Source organism: Canis lupus, chromosome 2 (genome assembly GCF_011100685.1).
Source record: "Canis lupus familiaris isolate Mischka breed German Shepherd chromosome 2, alternate assembly UU_Cfam_GSD_1.0, whole genome shotgun sequence".
Classification (NCBI taxonomy): Eukaryota; Metazoa; Chordata; class Mammalia; order Carnivora; family Canidae; genus Canis; species Canis lupus.
Window position 1 is genome coordinate 2,332,784 of NC_049223.1, and position 11,578 is coordinate 2,344,361.

General features: G+C 39.5%; 1 long non-coding RNA gene across 1 annotated transcript in view; it reads left to right on the top strand.

The window, feature by feature from the left end:
- LOC111091164 overlaps positions 1-7,078 on the top strand; it is a 19,887-nt gene extending 12,809 nt beyond the window's left edge. Inside the window, exons 2-3 of the long non-coding RNA XR_005355145.1 lie at positions 3,450-3,559; positions 6,789-7,078. This is a non-coding gene — a long non-coding RNA (uncharacterized LOC111091164). The remainder of the gene's footprint in view (positions 1-3,449; positions 3,560-6,788) is intronic.
- Positions 7,079-11,578: the final 4,500 nt, after the last annotated feature.

Sequence of the window (11,578 nt, forward strand, 5' to 3'; positions counted from 1 at the left end):
TTGTCAGGTGCCCGAGGACTTGGTCCCCACACACAAAACCAAATAGAGAACCAAGGAAACTTTCTCATAGTTTGGGTAATCAGTATGAAATTTACCTGAAAAATCATTTCACATCCTTGGGAATTTGCCCTTGGAAAAGAACTATTTTCTACTTTTCCTGAATAGTAGGTCTTGGAACTGTGACTTATCCCTAAGGGGAGCATGAAAACCCCAGCTTTCGTTCATTTGTTCATTCATTACATATTTACAGAGAATTTACTGTGTAATTTCCAGGAATTGGTTGTCAAAGATGAGTAAGATGTGGTATTGAGGAATTTAGGTAGGGGAATTGTATGGTATCCATATATGGTGAGGTGAGCTGTAAACCAGATCTGGGGAGGCTGGAAAGGCTTCCCTGAGCAGGTATATTATTTCTTGATGGCTGAATAGAAGCTTGACAAGATGAAAACAATAGAAAAGGCCATTCTACAAAAATGGTATATCATGTGCAAAGGGTCAACAGTCAGCAAAGGCCCTCAGTGTTTGAATAGATGGGCGAGAAGCTCGGGGTGACAGGGCATGGTATCTTCTCTTTTCAGCTGGTTAGACCCACCTGCTCAGCCATCCTCTTCAGGGCTGAGTAGGAGGTGAGAGTTAGGAGACCCAGAGGGAGGCTAATAACTCTTTTCCAAAAGAACCACCAAGGATCAGGCCTCAGAGGCTTATGGAACAAGTCGTTGAGTGAGGGGTCAGGGCATGACTCTGCACAGCCGGAAGGGATAGTGAGCCAAAGGGGTGACACTTGTGGGTGTCTGATGCTCTTGCAGTGCTTCGGGCCACCTGCTAGGGCCTAGGGAAAGGCCGGTAGTGGAGATGGATGGAGGCGGAGAGAGATTCTGGAGGTGTTTCCCAACTAGCAGTGGCAGGACCCTGTGATGCTGGACCTGGGGGAGGAAGGAGGACATGTTTTGCCGAGGATTGTGCTTGAGGAACATCTGCTTGGAGTTGGATGATATGCTGGAAGCAGGGTTCTGAGTGTGGGGCCTGGGACAGGCGTGGGCAGGAGCCCAGAGCTGACCTTTGTCCCGGCACTGAGCAAACTATTGCCCGTGGGTTAGTGCGTCCTGACTGCGACCCTGCAAGGGGGCTACGCCTACTCCCAATGAAAAGAGGGGAACTGAGGAACAGGGAAGCGAGGGGGTTGCCTGTGGCCAGGCTAGATCTGTGGCCCATGTCCACCTTGTTCTCACTTCCCAGAATGTCGAGAAGTAATCTCTGTTTAAAAATTTGAATTTTTCGCGGATTTCGGAGGATGGGTTGAGCATATGCACCAGGGCCTATATGCATAAGGGACTGAAGAATTCTAGGCAGATAGCTTAGGGAATGGTCGACAGTGAGAGGAAAGGCCCCTGGCAGCGGAGGATGTGCTCCCCATGGTGAGCCCACATTTCCCCATGGATTCCTGCTGGTGCAGCAGCTGGAAAAATGAAAGGCTTGCCTCACACATGCCTCCTGAGGACATTGTAGAACAGGCTGGTGAAGGAGCCTGGAGGAGTGGAGGAGTGGAGGCCTGAGGCCCAAGGTGGTTGGGAGGGTGGTGCAGCCCTTGTCAGAGCGTTTGCAGACTCAGCAGTCCTCCAAGATAGCTTCAGGGGCTAGCACCCTAGGGTTTTCTTCTCGAATAGATCCATGCCACTCCTGCGGGTTTCTCTGAACCCTGGAGAATGATCTACAAAAGACTGAGGTTCTTACAACTCTGCCAGTGCTCAGGGTCACTGATATTGTAACCCTACTTTCCCCTCGGGCAAGAGCACAGAGCATAGGGTATATGACAAAGAACAATTGTAGCCAACCCTGGTTGTGTGTGGCACAGAGCATTTACATATATTACCTTATTTAACCCCTGAAATAACACCAAGAAGTAAATGCTACTATCGCCCCATCCTACACATGAGAGGACGGGACAAGAAGAAATGTCCCTAAGTTCTGTTAAATGTCCCTAAGTTCTGTTAAATGTCCCTAAGTTCTGTTAAATGTCCCTAAGTTAAAAGTTTATGAACCGAGGACCTGCTGTGATCGTCACTTTTTTCATATTGAATCAAAAAGTCCAATCTGAATGCAGCTTACACAAATTCTCAGGCTCCTTCGAAGATGGCCAACATCTTCTCTAATTTGAAGTTTGTTTTCTCAGCTGACTGGATTTGTCTCCAGCACCCTGGAGGTGTGAAATGACATCACCATCTGATCAGCATCTAAAAACATTTTGGCTAATTTAAAAAATAGAGATCTTGAGTGTAGTCTCTTAATTATATTTGACCATTTGAGCATGCTGCGCGAAAACCCCGGGTAGGCAGCCTGTTCTGCAATTTGTTTTTGAAACAAGCTTTTTAGTCTCATGGGCTGAGCAGATTCTGTTTAAAGGGTGTACACTGTGAATCACAGTTTCAAAGGAAGACGACAAATACAAATCTCAGCCAAGCAATTTGTAAAACTGGATTGCTGACAGAAATCCAGAAAGCAGTGGAAAAACAACCAAACACAAAAACATAGTCAAGTGCCTGGATGTAATGTGAAGTAACGAGGTGGAATGAGCTTGGGATGACACGATGACACAAGGGAGCGCAGAGTGAGCAGGTTGTCTTATTTTGAAAAACAAGGAGCATGGCGATCTGAGCCCTGAGAATATTCCACAAACCCAGGGTGGCGGTGCCTTTGGTGTACAGGCTTCCTTCACCTGCTCCTGAGGAGTCGAACTCTCTGAGGGGACCCGGAACTGAGTGTTTCCTCAGATTCAGATGCTTTATTATGTTCATTAAGCTCAGTCAATACAGGGCTCTGGAATGATGCCTATCATCATGCTCGTAGCTAACCCGTACTGAGCTCTCTACCTTCAAAACGTATCAGACTCTGTCTGGTCCTCACTTGAATGCAAGCTCCACAGGGGCAGGGATTTTGATTTACTCTGTTCACTGATGTGCTTACAGTACCGAAAACAGTGCCCAACACGTAGTCGTGCTCATTCATGTTGATGAGTGAATGAACCGATGAATGACCCATGCTTGTACCTGTGCAGGCAATACTCTAAGTGGTTTACTGAGTCACTTGATCTGGACCACAATCCTGTGTTGTAGGCATTTATTTATATTCATATATATATATATATATATATATATATATATATATATTTCTTATTGGGGTTCCATTTGCCAACATACAGTATAATACCCAGTGCTTGTCCCATCAAGTGCCCCCCTCAGTGCCCATCACCCAGTCACCGCATCCCCCTACCTACCTCCCCTTCTACTACCCCTTGTTTGTTTCCCAGAGTTAGTAGTCTTTTGTGTTTTGTCATCCTCTCTGATTTTTCCCACCCAGTTTCCCTCCTTTCCCCTATAATCCCTTTCACTATTTCTTTTATTCTCCGTATGAGTGAAACCATATACTGATTGTCCTATATTCCTATTTTACAGATGAGCTGACAGAGTCCCATAGAAGTTCATTAGCTTGTGCATGATCGTGACGAAGGCAAAATCAAACCCAGTCAGTCTGACTCCGAAGTCTGTACTGTCACTCTTTCATGGTAATACAACTGGACTTCAAGCCTCATATTTTCACTGTTTTTTATCAGTCTCGCTAGACTTACTTCCCTCTAATGCTCTTCTAAAAAGTCAACATATTTTATATCAGACTTCTTCACACATAAAGAAAACTTTTATTTTGTTCTTTTTAAAGCATACATTATTCAGTGCTCTTATTGCTTATGCCAAAGGGTCTAAATTCATTTACATGCAAAAAACAATTAAGATTGGAGAATAGAAATATTACCCTAAGGAGAATCCTAAATTTCTATTTTCTCTTAAGGACAACCTCAGCTTATTATGATTTTTATATAAAAATGTATTCATACTCAGTTTTTTTTCTGTGGGTCAGTTTAAAAACCATTTTTCAGAAGTAAGTAACATGACACAGAATTACCCAGGCCATAAAATTATAAATCTGAGTTTTTATGTAGCCTTCCTAATTCTCCGGAACAATTTTATCTCTTTAAAGCTATCAGATATACGTAAATGATACTGTGTTTAGAGAGGTACAGACTTACCACTAAAGAGATAAAAACATGTTAGGTAACTACAAATTGCAGCCTGTGCTGAGTTATCTATCCTTTTTTTTCATAAGTCTCCTTTTCAATTGGATATGTCTAAGTTTTCTTGCTCAGGCAAAGGAAAATTAAGAGCAATTCTTAGTTTGCTACTGTATTCTGTTGAGTTTGCTTAAGGAATCTTTTTCAGTTCAATTTTGAACTGTTAATTTGCAGCATTAAAAGCCCCTTGTGTGGGATCCCTGGGTGGCGCAGCGGTTTGGCGCCTGCCTTTGGCCCAGGGCGCGATCCTGGAGACCCAGGATCGAATCCCACATCAGGCTCCCGGTGCATGGAGCCTGCTTCTCCCTCTGCCTGTGTCTCTGCCTCTCTCTCTCTCTCTCTGTGACTGATCATAAATAAATAAAAATTAAAAAAAAAAAATAAAGCCCCTTGTGTGATAAAGCTCTACCCTCCACCTTTTCCATCTGATTTCCTGCCATCTCCAAGCCCTCTGTCCTCCCCGCTAATCATGCTCCAGCTGTCACCATTCCCACAGGTTGGTCAGTCTTTTTGTAATGAAGAAGAGGATTGCAAGAAGTAGTGAAATTTTGCTAAGTACATGACCATCTTTTTGTTCTGAGGTCTTCAGACTGTTAATTCAGCAGCACACATGAAGAGGACATAGAATCAAACAGAGCCCTTTATTAGGAGTAATTTTAGGTTGCATCAATTCCTTACAAAGAGCTCATAGTTTTAGAGCCATAGACTCTTACAAGAGACCTTAATAATCATCTCATACAACCTCTCAGGTAACTGAGAAATTGGTTATTTGTGGACTCATTACTCAATTATATTAGTAGAAAGCCAAAGTTACAATTACATTCTTTTAAAAATCTTATTTTTCTGGGGCACCTGGGTGGCTCAGTCAGTTAAGCCTCCGACTCTGTATTTCATCTCAGGTCATGATCTCAGGGTCATAAGATCGAGCCCTAAGAGGGGTTCTATGCTGGGTGAGGAGCCTCCCTAAGTTTCTCTTCCCCTTTGCCCCTCCCCAACCTCTCCTCATGCACTTACTTTCCTGATGGAAAATGTTTTATGATTAACATGGGAAAATACATCTATATAATTTGTATCTATCTCAAATTTAGCTGAGTTAGTACAAATGATCCTTATGGAATTAGATGAAGCCCCTTTTCTTTTGGACAACTTCTCCATTTGACTAGGCTTCTCAGACAATGCAAATGTGAAATCTGAATCTCATTTCAATATGTGGAAAAATATGCCATGGAATTGTCATATCCCAAGACCCATTGTTATCCTGCAAACTATTTTAGACGGATCTCTCCCAAGAGAAAGCAGATCAACTATTTTAGTTTTTCAAATAACGATCTTGGTCGAAGATTTCTGGCTAACTTTAATAAAAGATTCTTCAGCAGTTTTCTTTCTGCAAACGTAATAGACTCTTTGTAAATGTAGATACTTTGAAAAAAACAAGAACAGATTTTCTTACCACATAATTTTTATAAGTTTTAGTTCTGTCAAGTTTTTTTGTTAAAAATATAAAGTATTTATCTTTGATTTATTTTAGGTTCCTTTGTGTCTAAGGATACCTAAGTACAGACAGATTTCAAATTTTCTTTTTCTCTCTCTCTTTTTTTAAGATTTTGTTTTTGAGGGCAGCCCAGGTGGCTCAGTGGTTTAGCGCTGACTTCGGCCCAGGGCGTGATCCTGGAGACACAGAATCGAGTCCCATGTCAGGCTCCCTGCATGGAGCCTGCTTCTCTCTCTTCCTCTCTCTGTCTAATAAATAAAATCTAAAAAAAAAAAAAAAAAAAAAAAAAAAGAAAAGAAAAGATTTTGTTTTTGAATAATCTCTATACCCAATATGGGGCTCACATTTACCGCCCCAAGATCACGAGTTGAATGCTCCACTGACAGAGCCAGCCAGGCACCCAAACCTCAAATTTCCTAGTCCAGATCTTTACATCCTCAAGTTTTAGATGGAAAGACCATGTTCCGCTTCTGCATTTCCCCAATTCACTAGACAAATCATGCTCTGCTTTAAGGAACATTTCCAAATATCTGCTAAGAATATTGCTACAGTCCTGTCAAGGGCAGTACCCCCTCCCTCCCAACAGCATATATTCACTAATCTAAGATTGATCCCCTTTCCCTGAGCCCCATTAATCTTTTAGCTTTTCATGGAGGGTAGTTTTTCACCATTGAAAGTTAAATATCTCCAAATATGTATAATCTCAATAATGAATATATTACAACACTATAAGTCACAATTCCTAAGCTGACTGAAGTGATTTGGTTAAGTTTTAAAATGATACCTGTAGGGTAGGGGGATGGGGTAACTGGGTGACAGGCACTAAGGAGAGCACGTGATGGGATGAGCACTGGGTGTTACACTATATGTTGGCAAATTGAAATTAAATTAAAAAATTAAAAAAATAAATAGAAGGATACCTATTGTAGTGTGGTGATGATAATATATTTTCTAAAGATTCTGGAAAAATCTACATGGCTACATTTTATAGATGTTGTACTGTGCAATCACCTTTAGGATGTTGACAACATCAATATCATTTGCAAAAGCTGGATGCTAAGAACATGATTCCACTCTATATAGGTTCTTAATTCTATATTGGTTAGAACAAATCTAATTTACTGGTCTCTGTATATAATTTGTTTTTGTTTAATTTAAGGCATTTTCTTTTTGTAGCCTTCAAGGTGGAGACACTGCCACTATTCGTAGAACCTGGGAAAAGAAATACTCTTCATTCTTCCCTTTCTCTCACACTTTAAACCGAACAAATCTCAACATTTTCTGATTATAACTTCAAGTACTTTTCATTTGTGTCTCCCACATGAAGATTAGAAGAAAAAAATAAAACTTAGTATTTATTGATGAAATGGTTGTCTTCATAGAAAACCTAAAAGGATCTATAGAAAAATCATGAAAATCAATAAAGAGAGTTTGGCTAGGTTGCTGAATATAAAATTAATGCAGAAATACCAATTACATTTCTATACATCAGTAGAAGTAATTAAAAAATAAAATTTTGAAAAAAGATGTCATTTATAGTACCAGCAAAAGTATAAAGGAATGAGAGAAAAATCTTCCAAAATAAACAAGCTTTTAATGAAAACATTTTAAGCCTTTGTGGAATGCCATTAAAGAAGGACTAAATAAATGGAAAGATGTTTTGTGTTTATAGATAGATTTAACATTCTTTGCTTCTATATGGACTTTTTTTGTTTTATATTTATTTATCTATTTATTCATTTTTAATTTTTTTTGTTTTAATGTTTATTTTTAAAATTTTAATTCCAGTATGCTTAACATACAGTGTTATAGTAGTTTCATGTGTACAGTATATAGTGATTCAATAATTCTGGGCATTTCTCAGTGTTCGTCAAGATAAGTGTACTCTTGTGGAGCCCCAGTGGCTCAGCGGTTTAGCCCCGCCTTCAGCCCGGGGTGTGAACCTGGAGACCTGGAATCGAGTCCCATGTCAGGCTCCCTGCATGGAGCCTGCTTCTCCCTCTGCCTGTGTCTCTGCCTCTCTCTCCTTCCCTGTCTTTCATGAATAAATAAATAAATAATAAATCTTTAAAAAAAAAGAAGATAAGTGTACTCTTAATCCCCTTCCTATTTCGCCCATCCCTCCACCCTACCTCTGCTCTCATAACTATCCATTTGTTCTCTATACTTAAGATACTGTTTTTTGATTGGTCTCCTTATTTCTGTTAATTTGGTTTGTTTCTTAAATTTTACATATGAGTGTAATCATATGGCATTTGTCCTTCTCTGATTAATTTCACTTAGTATTATACTCTCTTGACCTATCCATGCTGTTGCAAATGGCAAGATTTCATTCTTGTTTATGGCTGAGTAATAATCCATTGTGTATATATATACCACTTCTTTATCCGTTCACCTATCGATGGGCACTTGGGCTGCTTCTATAATTTGGCTATTGTAAATAATGCTGCTATAAAAGGGGTGCGTATATCTCTTTGAATTATTATTTTCTATTCTTTGGGTAAATACCCAGTAGTGCGATTACTGGATCAGATAGTAGTTCCTTGTTGTTGTTGTTGTTAAAGATACCATCCATTTATTTGACAAAGAGAAAGAGAGAGACAGAGAGAACACAAACAGGGGGAGGAGGAGATGGAGAAGCAGACTTCTTGCAGAACAGGGATCCCAATGCGGAGATCAATCCCAGGACCCTGAGATAATGCCTGAGCCAAAGGCAGATGCTTAACTGACTGAGCCACCCAGGTGTCCTAGTAGTTCTATTTTTAATTTTTTGAGGAACCTCCATACTGTTTTCCATAGTGGCTGCACCAGTTTGCATTCTCACCAACAATGCAAGAAGGTTCTTTTTTTTCCATATCTTTGTCAACACTTGTTTCTTTTGTTGTTGATGTTAGCCATTTTGACAGATATGAGGTGGTATCTTATTATACTTTTGATTTGCATTTTCCTGATGGTGAGTGATTTGAGTATCTTTTCATGTGTCTATTGGCCATCTGTACGTCTTTAGAGAAATATCTGTTCATGTCTTCTGTCCATTTTTAATTGTATTATTTGTCTTTTTTATGTTGAATTATAGAAGTTCTTTATATATTTTGGATATTTGCCCTTTATCAGGTTAGTCATCTGTAAATCTCTTCTCTCATTCCATTGGCTGTATTTTAGTTTTGTTAATTATTTCCTTCATAGTGCAGAAGCTTTCTATTTTGATGTAGTCCGAATAGTTTAGTTTTGCTTTTGTTTCCCTTGCTGCAGGAGGGCTATCTAGAAAAGTATTGCTATGGTCAATGTCAGAGAAATTACTATCTGCACTCTCTTCTGGGATTTTTATGGTTTCAGGTCTCACATTTAGGTTCTTAACCCATTTTGAAATTATTTTTGGGTATGGTGAAAGAAAGTGGTTAATTTCATTCTTTTGTATGTAGTTGTCCAGTTTCCCAACACTGTTGAAGACACTACCTTTTTCCCTTTGGATATTCTTTCCACCTTTGTTGAAGATTAATTGACAATATAATTCTGGGCTTTTGACCAATTCACTTTAAATCTAGGTCCCCAAGAGTCTCCCCATCCCTCCCTGCCTAGAAATTGAGGAACTGATCCTCAAATATATGAAGAAGCACAAAGGGCAAAGAATGGTCAAGAGACTCCTGAAAAAGTGACTTGATTTGTTATATCAAGACTTATTATGAAGCATGGTAATAAAGGCTATCAGTACTAACACAAGGTTAGACAGACCAATGAAGAGAATAGAAGAATGGAAAAGGAAGAGCCTAATGTAAATATGGAAACTCTATTAATGACTGAACACTGCACATCAGTGAAAAAAGGATGAACAGAGCAGCCCTGGTGGCTCAATGGTTTAGTGCCGCCTTTAGCCCGGGGTATGATCCTAGAGACCCAGGATCGAGTCCCATGTCGGGCTCCCTGCGTGGAGCCTGCTTCTCCCTCTGCCTGTGTCCCTGCCTCTTTCTCTCTCTCTCTATCTGTCATAAATAAATAAAATCTTAAAAAAAAAAAGATGAACAATTCAGTAGTGCTATTGAACCAACTTACTATCTGTGCAGAAAAATATCAAGCTGGATTGTTCCCTCACACATTAAAAATCTATTCTAAATGAATTAAAGACTTCAAATTGAAAGCCAAAACTGAAAAGATTTACAAGACAAATAGGAGAATATATTAAGGAACTTAAAGTATGTTTAGACTTTTAAAAGAAGACTCAAAAGCACTAACTATAAAGGAAAATTATGATAAACTGAAGTACATTAAAAATAAAAATGCTCATTGAAAGATGACTTAGAAGAATGAAAAAAAACAAGCAACAAACTGAAAGAAAAGATTTGCAACACACATCATTAACAAAATACTATAGAAATTAATTTTAAAAACCAATAGGAGGGATCCCTGGGTGGCGCAGCAGTTTGGCGCCTGCCTTTGGCCCAGGGCGTGATCCTGGAGACCCGGGATCGAATCCCACGTCGGGCTCCCGGTGCATGGAGCCTGCTTCTCCCTCTGCCTGTGTCTCTGCCTCTCTCTCTCTCTCTCTGTGACTATCATAAATAAATAAATTAAAAAAAAATAAAAATAAAAAACAATAGGAAAAGGACAAACAACCCAATACAACCCAATAAAAAATAGAAAGTGAGCAAAGGTATGAAAAGTTACTACACAAAAAGAGAAACTCAAGTGGCCCATAACTAGATGAAAAGATGCATAATCTCATTTAGCAATAAAGGCAAGGAAAATAAAAGTCATCAGTGAGGTACTGTTTCATATTTACCAAAATATGAAAAAGTTTAACAGTACTGAGTCTTGGAAAGAATGTAGAAAAATAGTAGTAGTTAGTAGTTATTTTCCACTTTGGAAAATAATTGGCAGCGACTTGTGAGGTCAGTATGTGCAGAACCTGTGAACAAGAAACTCTACTCCTATTAAATATATCCTAGAGTATTTCTAGCTCACGTGCACCAGGAGGCTTATACGTGAAATCTATAGTGGTCTTGTTTATGACAGCATAAAACTGGAAACAACCCAACGTAATACTTGTCACAACAAATAGAATGGCTGAATGGTCATACACATTACACAGCATGAATATGAAATACAGTAACATACATAAACATGTTTGGATTTTACAATATAGTATTTAAAGAAGAAAACATGTCATATACTATATATACACTATATAATTTTGTTTCAAAAGTGTAAAATGGACAAAACTAAATACATTGCTTTGGGTAAGGATATGTCCTTATTGAGTAAAACAAAGGGAAAAGAGGGGAGAAAACTAATTGACATGAAATCTAGGCACCAGAAGTAGTGGAAGCCATTTAGAAGGGGCTTGCTTAAAAAAAAAAAAAAATAGAAGGGGCTTGCTTGAAACAGAATATTCCTTGAGGCCCCTCGGTGGCTCAGTGGTTGAGCATCTGCCTTCAGCTCAGGTCATGATCCTAGGGTCCTAGGATCCAGTCCCACCCCTCCCTGCCCATCGGGCTCCCTGCTTCTCCCTCTGCCTGTGTTTCTGTCTCTCTCGGTATTTCTCATGAGTAAATAAATAAAATCTTTAAAAACAGAAACAGAATATTCCTAAGAAGGATCCATTTCTTAGGGAGTAGGTACATAGATGGTTCTTCTTCAAGCTGTATTATACAATTGCATAGAAAAAGAGAGAAACAGAGATGGGAGACAGAGGGGAAGGAGGAGAGAGAGGGAGGGAGGGAGGGAGGAAAGGAAGGAAGGGAGGGAGACACCTCTCACATGCTCAGCTACATTCTTGTTGTGTGACATCCTGGTATCTCTATAATAATATTTCCTTCTTTGTTTTCTAGTCTTATGGGCTAAATTTTGTCCCCCTCCCCGCAATTCATTTATTGAAGTCCTAAACCCCAGTCTCTCCAAGTGTGACTGGATTTGGAGATAGGGTCTTTAACGAGATAAGTTAAAATGAGATAATTAAGGTAGCTATAGTT